Genomic DNA, 16,397 nt, shown 5'->3' on the forward strand with positions numbered 1-16,397 from the left:
TTAATGTACTTATGCTAGACAACTAAAAGCTCACTGGGTGCCCAAGTGCTAAATGAACCAAAGGTGAGGAGCTCTGACAACAAACATCACAATCTGCAGCTGTTCGATCCCGGCCTACACACACTCATCAGTTGTGGGTCAGTGACTGTGAACAGAAGGGGTTACTGTCGCCAAATTGCATGATCCAGGGCCCAAAAGAGAAACAATTACCTAATGGGGGTTTACAACCCTCAGCTAAATGATAACCCCCTCACTGACACACACACACACACACACAGCTGCATCACAGGCTGTAGCTGCTACTACATTGGCTGGTCACTGTATTTCCAAGCAGTATGTGTATGTGTATGTGTATGTGTATGTGTATGTGTATGTGTATGTGTATGTGTATGTGTATGTGTATGTGCGGCTGGACACATTCTCTCTCCGGAAAAGAACAGTGGTGCCTCACAATGAATCAGCATCAGGAGTTCCCACAATGCAGCCTGGGAACATGCAACACATGCATACATGCAATACATGGACACACGCTCAACTAACAAATCTGCACCTAACTCCTAACACAAATCTGCACTTGATTCTCTACTGAAACTTTACATTTTGTGATTGCGAATAAATTTCAACAGGGAAATCTTAAAGATCCTTCAGATTTCACGTTTCACATTCTTGTCTTATATAGAGGTGATGGTAAAGCATCCTCAAAGGGGTCATTTCATGGAAAACAGGATTTTTCCTGCATGCTCTTTTAATAATAATAAAAAAAAGACAGCGATAGACTAAAACATTCAAAACCCCAAAAAACTAAGTTGCAAAAACAGGTCATTCTGTAACTGTCACAGTATTAAACAACCATGAGAGCATTAACATACCGCCCACATTTACACATCAACGGCTATTCAGTATTCAACAACATGGCCTGTCCTGATGAATGCAGTGTGAACTACACCAGTAGTTTTCATATGCAAAGAAGTTAGCCAATCATAACAAAGGTCATTTACATTTAAATGTCTTGTATAAAAACAGCCTGTTTTAATTCTAAAGGTCACAGAGAGTGTTTAAAATGGGCAGGTAAAGTAAAATTCAGACTGCTTTGGTGCTAAATCTTTGGCTAACATTATAAGAGAATGTGAGCAAATTATATACAATAAAGATGAAATGAGCTTTTCAGAGAAAGAAAAGCAGTCTATTCTTGTTTAAGGTGTCAAGGTCTGGCAGGTCTGGCTGAGATGTTGACATGCGGTCTGATTTTGGATCAGTCTGTCAGATAGTAATCCCCTTTAGACTCCATGTAGCTTAAACATGGCTGGGCTGTTGACTCTGCTTATGACTGATTCTGGATCGGTCTGTCATGCTCAATGGCATTTCTACCTCACTTTGAGCTAACATCAGTCTGTCCTCTCTACAGAAGGACATTTGGGTAAATATACAGCTTCCTTTTTGTCTGCATGGGGATTCAAAACAGTAGGTATCTTAAATTAAATATCCCCTCCGATTTGAATATGTAGAAATTTAAATTTCATTGTTTATTCACCCCAACTATTTTTTCCCCTTTTGTGGAAGACACAAAAATATTGCTTTGCCATTACAATTGGGGATGTACCCATATTAAAATTCTGGGTGATATGATAAAATTATAATTATTTGTCGAAATAATTTATTTTTTACGAAATATTTTACAAACATTCTATACTATTTTGTCTAAATAAAATAAATCAATCGTTTTAAATGCTACAACTTTCTAAAGTATATTATGAAAAATAGATATCAATTTAGACTTTTGCTAAAGATTATATTTATCATTTTAGTTAAATTATTTGTGTTTTTGTTTTAAACTTTAAGTGAGCATTAGGTGATGACAAAGGTCACAAAAATGCAAAAATAAAGGAAACAAGCATAGAAAATTAACTTTCCAATACCGACTGATATATAACCCACATTAAGTGATAAACTAAAAAAAGAATCTTTAAAATAGGCAGATAATCCATATGGTACCAATAAACTGCTTCATGCATTCCTAGTTACAATGGATGGGGACTGAATCATTCAAGCTTCAAAAAGGACACATAGGTATAATTAAAGTATCAAAAAAATGGTTCCCATGCACTTTATTCCAAGTGTTCTGAAGCCATAGTTTTGTGTGACGAACTGAAGTGAGTTGAACAGGTTCAGTATGATTCGTGAACAAATAAGTTTTGTGAACCAGATCCAACATTCCATTGATTCAATGAACGCACCAAAATTATTAATTGAAAATCTTGTTCAGTCTGTCAAATGACTTCAGAAGACTTGGAATATAATTCTAGACTAATTTTATAATACTTTTATGGTGCTTTTGCATCAAAGCCTTTGCTTTTGAACAAACACATTCTTTAAAATTACATCTTATGTATTCCACGGAAGAACCAAAGTCATATGGATTTGGAACGACGTGAGGGTGAGTATATCATAACAGAATTTTTATTTTGGGGGTGATTTAATCCTTTAAGTGAGCATGTAGTTAAGGACAAGGACAGATTCTGAGAGCTGTGAACGGAATAGAAATGAGTGCAGTGATTTGGCAGCAAAAATAGAGGCGCATTCATTCTTAATGAAAGACCGGTCCCTATTTTAAGGCATTTCTCCTCAAGTGTCTCAAATGACAAAGTTTCAAGATTTCTATGCCCCAAAAAGTAAATTAAAAGAAGTATATAATTCATTCCACGCTGTGCTACATTGCTGAAAAGGGTAATATTACAATTCAGTTGTTTCCATGCCAGCCCTGCATGAGTCTTATTTTCCACAAAATGGAGCCTGATCTCTCTACACATCTTTGCATATGACATAAATACATTCTGTGGGTAAAAAATAGCTGCATTGTGAAGTGCAAAGCCAGCAAGGAACTTGAAAACACCAAAGGCAGACATATTTAACATCACACATTTTAAAATACATCAGAAAAACAGCAATGCCATGCGCACATCCAGCACACAAACAGGCTCTAAAAATAGCCGTGTCTGATAAATCAGTTTATTTTCGCGGCTGAGGTTGCAGGAGCACTGCAGCACCCAGCGAGGTGTTCCTGAAGTTCAGGTTTCTGATATGACCTACATTCGAACTTCACTGCCTGGAGAGCAAGGAGATCATACTGGTTTGAAAACGACATGAGGATGAGTGAATGATGATAAAATTTCAAAATTTTCATTTTTGGGTAACCTAAAAACAACGCGACAAGAAAAGAACCTTAAGAGTTCTGCTCACCCATGCTTCAACTTCATTTTAACATCTCTTAAGGCCATGACACACCAAGTCAACATCAAATAACTAATGGCAACGAAAGCTGACTGTTGTCACCTTGCTTCGGCTGTGTCTCGGCCAAAAAGATGTGCTTTAAACACACGGCAAAGACTACAGAGCTGACTGCCAGGAAATATCCATCTACATCAGCAGGTATCAATAGTCTATTTTCGTCATTCAAAAAGGGAAACCAACACTAGGACTGCAGATAAACAAACTGTAAACAAAGCAGTGCTTGCTTACCATTTGGAATATCAATCATGCTGATCAATTTCTTCATTCCAGGAGGCTCATGATGTTGTGAAAATATTCATGTATTGGAATGCACAGGTAAAATTACATAAAATTAGAACAGCCTTCTGTCTGAGCTGTCTTGATTTCTTTGCTGAACTCAACAGCCAACCATAGCGATCTGTCTGAATTTAACATGTTGAATCGGGCAAACTGCCTCCAACATAAGCCAGACTAGAGCCGAGGTGTGGAACACAAAGCAGAAACTATACCAACAGACATTCACCTATAGCCCGACGTTGCTCGACGTGTAATGTTGCTGTTTGAGCATAAAAAGATCTGCAAGGTTTCAAAGCTCTAAGTCCACTCCAAAGGGAGATATTTTAAACAGAATTCACTTTCCAAGAACTACAACGAATAGCTTGTTTGAACTACAACATGATTTTTCCAGATCTTATGAAGTCACAATGGTACTCATTTAAATAATCCCCGCCCACGGAATAGCAAAAAGGGGGACGAGACCAGGTTGAGCTGAGTGTTGTCGCTATGTCAAAGAGAGACTGTTTTTCCACAACATTTCCAAAATTAATTTTTTTTAACCTTCCTAAGGCTGATTAACTTATTCTAAACACTGTTCCTGAACATTATAACCCCAACGTTTATGGAGAACAGCTTGTTTTCTGTTGCTTTTGTAAGACGGTTCACCACTCCTTTATCGACTACTGTTTGTATCACCTTAGTTTTCTGACAAATATTATGATTAAATGGTGGATAAAAAAACGTATCTATAATGTATAAGAAAATTACAAAAAAAAAAACATACCACTCTGAACAGTCCTCCAAAATCCGTGCTTGCAAAGTCTGTACATGAAATCCGTTCTGCACAGTCCTCTTGTTCGTTAACATTGTCAGGGTCTGAATCTAGCTCAAATTGGTTTGAAATTGACGCCATCCTCAATATTTACGCTAGAGAAAACTCGCAGTTATGGAGGGGCAGGACATTTCCCGAATGCATGCTAATCGCTGCAGATCGCAACACACTGGGCCAGCTAACCAATCACAGCACATTTTGTATTTGGAAGCAGGGGCTTCATCAAAATTGGCATGTTCGAGCCAGACTGGGGAGGTAATGTAAAATGTTTTTTGAACAATCAAGCATGAAAATATATTATAGTACACCCCAAAAACAAAATCAAGACTTCGTAAAAGGGCATAATAGGACCCCTTTAAGTATCCAGCTTCACTGACCCACATAAGAAAAATTCCCTGAGCTTTGTTGTCGCAAAAAAATAAAAAAATATCTAAACAGGTTGCCCTTTAAAAAAAAAAAAGATTTTTTTTGGGGGGGGGGAACACTTTTTGCCCATGCAAAAGTCACTGCATCAATGTTGCCAAGCAATAGCTAAGGTGTCCTGAAATATTTTTAATACATTGTTATGAGATGCTCTCTGTGGTTTCTAGTTGGTTTCTTATTGGCCTGTAGTGAGAAGAACACACATTTTTAATAATGTTAGTCTATGGCAGATTTTCTCAACCTTTTAGACTCGAAGGCCCTAACTGTCCAACACAATACTCGAAGGCCCTCCATATAGGCTAAGAAATTTCCGTTACTTGTAGCTATTCTGGTATTAAGCCCAATTAATTTTTTGGCTCCAGAAATGTCAAGAACCGTGCGTTGTCCAATAAAAACAAAACAATGTCCAATATAACAATAACAATGTTCAATATAAACAACAATAACTATTAAGGGGGGAAAAAGAAATATGATTTCAGTTCCATCTTGATTCTTGTGTTTTTAACATTTTAATTAATATTTGAGTTAGATTATATTTGAGTTATAATATTACTAACAATTTATTAATTTAAATGTATTAATTTAAGTAATCTTGTCCCACTGGTCTATGGGATTCACACATGTTTTTTTTTGTCCAGCAGGTAGAGATTCAATTTCTTAAGAAAGTAAGAGCACAGCTCTCTTCAACAAGCTACAAGATTCATGGAAAAACAGATCCAAATTTTGACGGATATATTGGATATTTTTCTCTCACAGTTGTATAAACAATGGTCTAATTAAATGTCCTCTACTATGAGAATATCTCTCCCCATTTACCAACGAGTTCTGATTAGATTGAACAAATGCTAATCATGGTTTTAAAACTTCAAAAACCCTGTCAGGAGTTTGTTCAAAACTATAAACCTGAGTATGAGCAAAAGAAATAGTAACACTTCACTGTAAAACATTGGCAAATAGCACTGGCAGAGACACAATGACACAATGCACACACACACACAAAAAGCAGGCAGCTTTAAACCCGGATGTTGGCTTTAGTTTCACCTAAGAGTAACAAGGCTTTGACTTCAAGATGCTGGTCTCTGAGCCAACTTAATGCTCTGCATGTGTGTATGCGCATACTAATCTCTCAATGAAGAAAAATCACAGTTACAAAGTGGACAAAAATAGAAAGCCTGTATGATTCAGCAGTGTCTGATGACTCTTGTGCATAATAAGTAATAAAATTAGCATGTATCCATATTCAAATCCTTAAAGGTCAAGGAAAGGTGTGCCTCACATTGAAAACCAGCACCACATCAGAAGCCTTGGTGCATTAAATACTTCTTAACTGTATCTTGCATTTGTTCAAATGGCCAACAAAAACCAATCCCACACCAATAAAAAGAAACTTAAACGCATAATAATTCATATACAGTAAAGATTAAATGTTAATGCTATTTCTTAAATAACAAGGTGCCCTATTTACCCACAAAAGTTGCTTCCCCTTATAGACACAAAGAAGTTTCATAGCTTCTTTGTTATCTTACTAGGTCAGCTTCACCTCTCACAGCCACAACAACACAAATGTTACCTGGCATTGTGAAATCGGACATAGCAACATACAGTCCAGTTATAAAGCTGATCGAGTGGACGTATTGCATTCCTGGAGAGCAATACTGCAGTAACTGGAGAGGCAATCAATCAGACGCAACACTTTAAGTGACTCTGAGCCTCACCGCCGTGATTCAGTTAGCGGTGTAGCGTAGGTTGTTGTTAAAGCATTTGGAAACGACTCATTATCATCATTCTAATAATAGTCAAGACTCTCACTATACCAGCATTCGGATGTTTGCGCATTTCCAAAGTTATTAAAGGGCCTTGTGGTTTTTGGCTTGAAATAAAAGCATGATTACAATATTTCTACAACAAAAACTGGGTTCGTTTGAGATGCTAAATCTTCAGCGCTCTTCTCAAAGAAGCAATTTCATGCTTTTTCTGATGCCCTCCCAGTTAAATACATAAAAACTAATTGAAAAATGCTCTTGTACACTGGGATGTATTTGTTCTGAGCTGAAGCTGTTATCTGCATGGCTTGATTAAATTTTTCATGAGCCTGACCCAGTGAGTAATACAGGCTGCTCTCTCGCTCTCTGTCGTTCTTCTCCTTCTTTCTTTTTGCGCTCTTGTCATCTCTCTTTTTTTTCCCTGCATGTGCTTCTCTCTATAATCTATAAATGAAAAAGGCAATGACATGAATGAAAATAAAAAATTAAACAAATCAAATAAGTGGCAAAATTTCAAACTTGCCAGTGCATGTTGGCTTTGAGACCATATCAAACACTGTACACCATATACTAGCGTACTGATAAAAGTTGGTCTTTAAGTAGACATACACATTTAAGAATTACAATAAAATCTAAAACATTCTTTCTCCTGTAGAAAAACAGATATTTGTATAATATCTACTATTCTTACAATTGTATAAAACATTTTTGTACAATTAAATGCTCTCTAAAATGAGAATTTCCCTCCCCATTCACAACTTACTTCTGATTAACATTTACAATAAGCAAATCATGTTTCACAGCTGTGACATAAAATAATTGGCCATTAAAAAAGGAGAGGAGCCATTTGATTTAAAAGATTCCAAAAAAGAAAGAATAAAATAATTACATACATGCATATATCAAATTATACACATGTTATTTTATTAACATCAAACCTGGTATAAACATCTGTCTCAGCTGATCTGACTGGGGTCAGCTGGGACAAATTGTCATTTACACCTGGTAAAACATGTATCATTGGTGTATCTCCAGTGATCTCATCACAGTTTTCTAAAGAAGGGTCTCTGGTTTTAGGACAACATAAACCACTGCACCACAGTACACTCACTTTACACACACACAAAAGCCATGGTACTATCTTTCTGAACAAAGAGAGACTTATATCCACTTTCTGAAAGGAAATCAATCAATTCTGAGTAATAAAGTATAAGTAAACTTTGTGAATAATGTGTACTTAATGTGTAAATTATTATGTGCCACTGTTTATAATTCAACATGCCTTGTTGTTATTGCAGTTAACTATATTTACATGTAATATGTGTAACTTGGGAACTGTAATATAATGTTTAATCAATTTAAAAAAAAAAATAAATAGCATCTAGCACTGTAACCTAAATTTTAGTTTAAACTGAAAGACTAGACCAGTTTTCCCCCACACCGGAATGAAGTGTGGCTTTGGATTCACATTGCAGAAAGAATGTTTACAGGATGCATTTTTTCAAGGCCACAGTTTCCACTAAGACTGAAACCACGAGCAGGGCGCCAAATACCTTGTGGTATTTTCTCTGTAAAATAGTAAAACAAACAACTCTTAGACTAAACAAGAAAAAAAGACAATTTTTAACCTTTGACAAGCTCCCTAAAGTTCTTTCACCATCTTTAGCCTATCCTGACTGACATGGACAAGAGGAAAGAATTTTTGAAATACAAAAAAAAACAAAAAAAAAACAACCTTTGTCAGAGGCATTAATCAAAAGGCAAAGCACCAATAAATGGCATGTACAGGCCGGAGGCGACGTCAGTACTCAGTAGAGTTCAAAGGGATATAAGATATTGACAGTCCTGTCACAGCAGAGGCGTTTGAGAGCCTCTACCTTCTCTTCTGTGTGACTGATGCCCGCAAAGTGTTGACAGATCACTACAGATTTATCAAAACACACTGAGTGGCACAATAGTGTTAATAACGGTTCATATTATTCATACACAAACTGTTTACTGGTTAATTATATGTGCACAACCAAGACATAATTAAAGCTATCAATGCAATCAGGAATATCAAAGCAATAAGAGACATTGCATTGCAGTGATTTGTCCATGGCAAAGGATGTTCTTAGACACAACACAAACCTGAGTGCAAAAAACAACCATGTATACTTGAAGCAAAATCTAAAAACTGTTGTGATGTCATTTCGAACAAAATCAGGCCAAAACACAGTCTGTTTGGAGTTTGTTTCGGGAGTTCGAAACAGCTTGTCAAGGCAAATGTTCTGGAAAAGAAGCATGGCAACTACTAATAAACTATATTAATGAACTATATATGAAAAGCCCCCATAAAACACGGAAACCCAACATGCTTAAATAAATACATGATGAATAACTGAACTTTTTTGTTTTTTCTTGGACCAAGGCGCATTATGTAACATATATACACATGTAACCTCTTAACAAACACACAAAAATCTTGTTAGTATGTCAGTAAACAATTTTTAGCCAGAATGATTTTTACTAGGAAAAGTAGAGGGTTTAAAAGAGAGAGAGAGAAAGAGAGGGAGAGAGGGAGAAACTTGGCATCTCATGTTCCCTGTTTTTGGGAGATCTGGAACCGGGAGACACTGGGAAAGGGAAGACTCATGATTGTGAAAGGCTTGGGGATGGGCGCCCATGTTGATGTTGACAGCCAGCCCTTTCGGCTCAGTGGGAGAGAGAACCATCTGTCCCACCAAAGGGTTAATCCACAACACAGATCCCAAATTCTAGCATTTTCCAACCCACATATTCCAATTAGCAAAATGGAGTTGCTTTCTGAAAGCATATCCCCCCTAAAAGACCTCCAGTTGGAGATCCACTTCAAAACACAAATCAAATCTACTCAGTCCGATGATGTCAGTGCCGAAACGACTGATCAATGTATCAAGACACGCCAAATAATGCTTTGCTGAAAATATTGATCAATGCTTTACTGAGCTGAGTAGATTTGATTTGATTTGATGGAGTCTAAACACACTAAACCGAGCTTACAGAGGAACCCCACACACGGCCTGTTCCCGGCTTCAGTTTTACACGGCTCGAATCTTCATCTTCAAATCATCTATTCTAGAGCTACATAAGAGCGATAAAGCACCAGCCTGCCATTTGTGAGCCAGAGAATTAAGCTATTTAACCTATGAACGCCACTAAGATACCGAGAACCCTTCGAAATAGGCATCGTTTCTGAGCTTACATGAAAAGGCAAGAGAAAAAGAGCATGAGAAAGGCTTTCAGACACAAATACGGCTGAAGACAGCGGCTGCAGCGGAGAGACAGACATGGGGCTGGTGTGGATGGGAGGGGGGCTGGGAGAGAGACGACTGCCACACTGCTCAACTCCAAACATAATGGCCTCCAACACGTCAAGTGACCACAGCTTAATTCAACCTCCACTCGCTCAAGCAGACAGGCACGTACACGCGCGCTCCAGCAGCTAAGACGGACCGCGGCATGATCTCTGGTGCACCATTTTACCGTCCTCAACAAATCACATCCTCTCACATCCATCAAGACGGTCACATATTCAGCTGCGTTGCTGCTCCCAGCTTTCTGTCACTCTTTTCCCATCCCTCATTCCCCCCCCCCCTTTGCCAAACCCCGGAAGCTGAAGAGTCCAGGTGATATTTAGGGGGGAAAAATGCTAAATTACCTTAGCGGAGAACCTTGCTGCCGCTACTTCCAATGCATGAAATCCACTCAAGATCTTGCACAACCAGACGAAATCCAATAGAAAAGAGCAGAAAAATCCCAGAATCCTGTTCCGTTGAACATCAGGTGCTTGTATCTCAGCTAGTGCTGCCCAGTCTGTCGTTCCTCCTCCTCCTCCTCTTCCTCGCGATCTCTTTCTCTGTAAAGCGGTCGTCCAGCCCAGCGTTGAAGCTCAGCCAATGTGAGAGGCTCGCACAGAAAACACCATCTGAGCTAAACGTCTTCAGGCTCACACTCATCCACCTCCGCCCGCCCACCTCTCTCTCTCTCTCTCTCTCTCTCTCTCTCCACATCCCCCCTCCTCTTCCTCCTCCTCCTCCAACACACACTTGCAGACAGATACACACATGGCACCCGCTGCATACAAGACACTCTCTAGCTCACACAAGTACATACACAAATACAACGTGACTAAGGCAATCAAATGGTGGGCTAGGATGGGGATTAGAGGCTGAATGAGATTTAGCAGATAAAAATCAGGCTGGTCAGGCCAGCCATGTGTATGCATACAATACTATTGTTTAACTACGGCAGGCCACAGGGGCTTTTGTGTGTGACCACATTTTGGCCAAAGTCATTCCCTCCTTTTAATAAGCCTCCACAAAAGGAAGGGAAAAAAACAGACAAAATTATTGATCAATGACAGGAGGACTTTCTTTAGTCTTAAAGCACTAGGTGAATGATTTTAAATCTATGATATTACACTGGTGTTACTGGTGTTAATGTGAACAATTTACCAGTTTGATGTATTTAAAAAAAAAAAAAACAAAAAAAAAACATAGGCCTATTTTCATAGGGCATTCAAAATGTAAAATGTTTTGCAGCCAAAACAACTTTTCTGATGATGTAATCATGGCCATGTGGGCGAGGAAACTAACACTGGACCTGACTGACTTTTATTGTATGGACAAAAACCCTGAGACATTTATCAAATATATATCAAATATCTTTATGTTCCACAGAAGAAAAAAGCCATAAAGGTTTGGAACAACATGAGGCTGATTAAATGATGACAGAATTTTTATTTTTGGGTGAACTGCCAATTTAAAAATTATATCGGTCTTTCCTTGGACTAAAATACACATATATTTCTCCATCTTTCATTTGAGCTTAAAATTGACATGTGAACTTGAACTGTTGTGTCCCACAGAAGAAATAAAGTCATTCAGGTTTGTAATTACATGAGGGTTAGTAAATGATGACAAAAAAGTCATTTTGGGGTGAACTATCCCTTTAAATATTTTTGGTGTCTTTTACAGGCATGTGGAATCTCATCAGCTTGGACTAAAATCCACATTTTGTTGCCCATTTTTCAATTGATCTGAAAATGTTTGTGTGAATTTGAAATTAAATTCAATTCAATTAAAGGAATCTGGTTTTGAATGGCCTTTTGACCACTAATAGCCACTCAATGAAATTACTTCCCTCATCCATCAAACAAGTCCCATACATCTCAAGCAAATCTCTCAAACTCCCTCTCTTGCTTTCTTAACCCTCAAGTTGAATGATTACAGTGGCAAAATGGCAAACACGCATCTCCAGATAAAACCCTGAGGAAATAGGCCAGAGGTAATGACAGAAACATAGTGTATCTTGTAGCCTGTGGGAGCTTCTATTTCTGGGTGGAGCTCAGCATGAATCATCATCTCAGCTCAGTGGAGTAGTGATTCGGATTTAAAGCTCACCTTTTACATAATATCAAACTTTCAACCACTGAAGAAGAGCGGAATCGCCTTGAGTAAAAAAATGGAGGTGAAGGCCTTAGTGTGCATCTAGACTTCCATCTTTAGAGCTTTTACGTATTGACTACATGATTAAAGGAATAGTTTACCTAAAAATCAATGTTCTGTCCTCATTTACTTACCCTTGTGTCGTTCAAACCCCTTTTTTTATCTGTGGAAAATAGAAGATATTTTGAAATATCTTTAAATGAAAGTCGGTGGTATTCAGAGTTGTTTAGGACATCACTAACTTTCATTGTATGGATGGACAGTAACATTATTCAAAATATCTTTTGTGTTCCACTGAATAATAAAAAAAGAGTTTGAAATGGCATGAGGGTGAGTAAATGATGACAGAACATTCATTTTTACATGAACTATCCCTTTAATTTAGAAAAGAATAGTTATTAATTATTGTGTTTAGGAAGGAAGTATGTGTAGACGCTGCTAGTCCATGTGGATGAGGGACAACTGAGCACTAGGTTGAAGATACTTTAGTATTCCTGGAGTAATTCCAACCTTTGATTCTGAAGGATATCTAAAAAACTCGGAAACTTGCTGCAGATTCCTCTGTCTTGGTCTTTCTTGTTCAGAAGCAGCACATGAATGGAGTGGTATTTTAAGAGGCATTCTTCTCCTTTTGTGCCTCCAATCTCTTTTTAAATCCGCCCATCCAAAGTAGCGCTGGTCTCTAGTTTGTCCACTCTCATGGTGATCAACACTTTCTGAGGGTGCTTTTGACTTGCAAATGAATTCACAAAATGCTTTCGAATTCAGAATGTCAAGTGCTGTGAGCAAATGGACATTTCAGGCCAAGAACAGCCAATTCACAAGACTCGTCTACGCTCAACAAGGTGTTGGCCAAAGAAAACGTGGAACGGGATTTAGATTCTGAACATGCCCAGATTTTGACAAATTTCTCAGTATGCCGCCCACATATGCTTGCTCAGTGATATCAAGCTTGAGCTGACATATCAAAATGGAGCCTGGAAACTCAAGACGAACCCAAACAGAGAGGTCTAGACCTACAAATAACCCATTTTAAAAAGGATTTTGTGTTAAACTTAGCGACATTATGCAAAAATCATACCATCCAGACACAGACTGTCTGCTAAAACTCCCTCGAATGTTGGTCCTCCCTACTGAGAGCCCTCGGCTCCCTGCAGGTATTATCTCTCTTCTGTCTGCTAATCGTAGCTGACTTGCGACCGGGGCGCTCTTCAGATCTACCCTGTATCCGAGCCTGTGGTTGAAGCGCTTTGCTTGTCTGCAGACAGAGTGGTACACATGCTAAATGCTAATTAGCTAGCTCCCACAGACATCTGTGGCTGTGAATGCTATGTTAACACAATTAGCAAAATTGAATGATGCAAATTTTCAAGCTGCATTTGTTTTCTTGCATATTAGGCTGAAAAACATCAGATTTTTATTGAAATAATGAAAGCAACAAGCCACAGAATCAATAAATACATTCTCTTAGATGCAGAGATCTACCTAGCAACAATGTTTGTGATGCCTAACATAAGAAGACAGCATATGACTGGGCAGTAACCTGTCTGAGGTAGCATTTGAGGGATCCACAGCACGCTCTGTGGTGCGAAGGGCAGTGACAAATTGAATTTCGCTGCACCGCTTCAACACTGGGCGCTTTTGTTCAGGTGGTGAGTTGATCATTGCTCATTACATCAAGGGTGATGGCCCTTCAGTGTACCGTACTCCCTCTGCCACATCATCATTCCATCACACACACACATATATACATGTGTACACACGCGTACACATGCTCACCAAGGAAAAATTTGCTCCTTGCCCCAAAGGGACTCCAGACAATGGCTTGCAAATAAATCATATTGATGAGAAAGTTCCTCAACTAGGAGCCATCTGTCCCTGTGAACGAGATGTGACTGAAGGGTTCAATCTTGCGCTCTTTTTTTGTATTCTTTCCCCTGACTCAACCCCACTACAACCCCGACCCCACCCCCACAACAACCCCACCCCCAATCCAACCCTTTAGCCTATATATGAGGCATCCACCGCACGCACTAAGCCCCATACATCACCCACAAACCCTCTAATCCGTTGCCCGCATCTCAGGAGATATCGCGAAACGCGACCGAAAGCATGCAGAAAAATAAGACGGACTTGCCTCGCCACAGTGCAGCCTCCAGACGGTAATCCTTTCTTTCTTTCTGGCGAGAAAACGCAGCAGCAACCTGTCCTCAGCTGCAATCCTGCTGTCTGCTACCGAGCAGAAAAACAAATGGAGGGATGGAGGGAGTGAGAGAGCCAAAGAGGGGGTGTGGAGGGGGGGAGTGTGGGGATGCAGGAGAGAGGAGGGGAGCGAGAGAGGGCAAGCAGGGGCTGGCTAACCACAGGGAGGCTTAAATAGACTGATAGATGAAGACGCGAACAGAGGGACTGAGAAGGAAATGTGAAAACGCTAAGGGAGGGAGAGCCGTTCCAGCGGCATCTGTTATGTTGACGGTGTCGGTGATGTGAAAAGCTGGAACGCGAAATGAGGAAAAGACAAAGGACACAGCTTTTTGTTCCTTACTATTACATCACAGGACAACAATCAGACAAAAACAAATTTACGCATTTGCCACAAAAAATACTTCATATGCACCTGTTTCTAGCTGTATAGTTAAGGTTTGGAATAAATATGAGAAAAACAAAAGGGGAAAACCAGCAATTTCTTCAGACAAACACTCTGAGATACAGAATGAAATGCAGTTCATTTTGCTTCCATCTGTCTCAACGAAATGGTCTGCTTTCTCATAAAGAAATGTAACAAGATACATTTGTTCATGTTTTATCACATGTGCCATGTCTGTAGGCTTGTAAATACACTGCATTTTTGTACATGAATGTTATATTATAGCCTATATAATGAAAGAAACAATAATAACAATTATGATATTTTTCATTATTATTATTGTTAATAAATAATTTGGCATATCAATTTTATTGTATACAAATTAATAATAATTTATACATCAATTGGCTAGACAGAAATTTTATTAAAAACATAAAACAAATTACTAGTATTATTGTCGTTGTTGTTGTTGTTTTTATTAATATTATTATTTCATATTTTCATTATATATAATGTTCATTCAAAAATATTTTCATTAATTATTATTTGAGAATCAAATAATCTGCTCCAGTAACACCACTGTAACTCAGTTCATAGTAACACTGACAAATTTTGTGAGGTGATAGATCTTGGTCAGGCTAGACGCACATAATGACAGCTGAATCTGCCTCTATATCTTTAAATGTATTAGTGGCACACAGTCCTATCTCACGGTCACTTGCCTTTATTGTCACTCTTCTCCAGCCGTTCATTACACCCCCAACACAAACATACACAACACACACACACTCATTATACACACTCCCCGTCACTGGCCACCTGGTGAGGCAACTAGCTGCTCAGGCCATCAGTGCACAAAAGAGACAGCTGCACCCCTCCACATTCCTCATGTATAAGCACCAACTGACCCTCACACACACCCATCCTCACATTCACAAGCTCTGATCAATCTTGACTCTTCGCTGTCATGTTCACCAGCACCACGTCATGTAAAATTACCAGGTAATTGACAGCAAGATACCAACTGCTCCGAACTGGGGTTCGTGAAGCATCTGAGACGTGCATCTTTTTAGTCTCTTTAGACTTTTAGATCTTGATATATAAAAGTTTTGGATCCGTCAGATTTTCTTTCTTTTTTTTAAAGAAAGAAATAATTTTATTCAGAAAGGATGTATTTAATTGATAAGTGACAGTAAAGAGATGTATAATGTTTGCAAAAGATTTATATTTCTATAAATTCTCCAAACTCCAAACTTTACAACAGTTGTGTACTTGAGAGGTAAAATTTGTGGTAAAATCATACAGTATGCAACTAGCTGATTATGATGAGTTTTCCCACTGAAGTAGTTGATATGAAGGTAAAATGACCAAAAGCCCTGTTCACATTTTGTACATTAAACATGATCTAGATAAAGTATAGTGACCTAAAATTAACTTCAGTCACTCCTATAGTCTTATTTATCAACTTACGACAGATAAATACTGATCCAAAATCAGCATGAGCTGCCATTATATGAATAGTCCCAAATGCTAAACTGCTTTAGAAGTTGATTCTGGAGCATCTGGACACATCCCCCCGCTCAGAGGTGGCCGCTCCAGTTTCACATAGATGGCCTCTTTCACACATCTCATCTGTCCTCAATGTCCACAATCTACATAGCATGCCTAAAGGTGAAGCGTGCAATTTCTAAACCAATCGGTTTCTAAAACAATCCAAAACTCAAACCTCACCCCGTCTCCCATTGTTCGACCAAACCAATTCTGTTTGGTGCCACTAGTAA

General features: G+C 38.6%; 1 protein-coding gene across 17 annotated transcripts in view; it reads right to left on the reverse strand.

Annotated features, from left to right (window-relative positions):
- magi1b (membrane associated guanylate kinase, WW and PDZ domain containing 1b) overlaps positions 1-16,397 on the reverse strand; it is a 132,830-nt gene that overhangs the window by 52,682 nt on the left and 63,751 nt on the right. For 2 of the 17 annotated variants that reach the window (XM_084101107.1, XM_084101111.1), the window contains exon 1: positions 14,167-14,281. The exons of 13 other annotated variants lie outside the window; for them this stretch is intronic. The gene's annotated coding sequence lies outside the window, so the exon portion shown is untranslated. Of the gene's footprint in view, positions 1-10,240; positions 10,515-14,166; positions 14,282-16,397 lie in introns of those variants that run through there. 2 more of the 17 variants (XM_084101106.1, XM_084101110.1) reach the window with 1 other exon arrangement.

This window comes from Abramis brama (genome assembly GCF_963993115.1).
Source record: "Abramis brama genome assembly, chromosome: 23".
In the NCBI taxonomy this organism is placed as follows: domain Eukaryota; kingdom Metazoa; phylum Chordata; class Actinopteri; order Cypriniformes; family Leuciscidae; genus Abramis; species Abramis brama.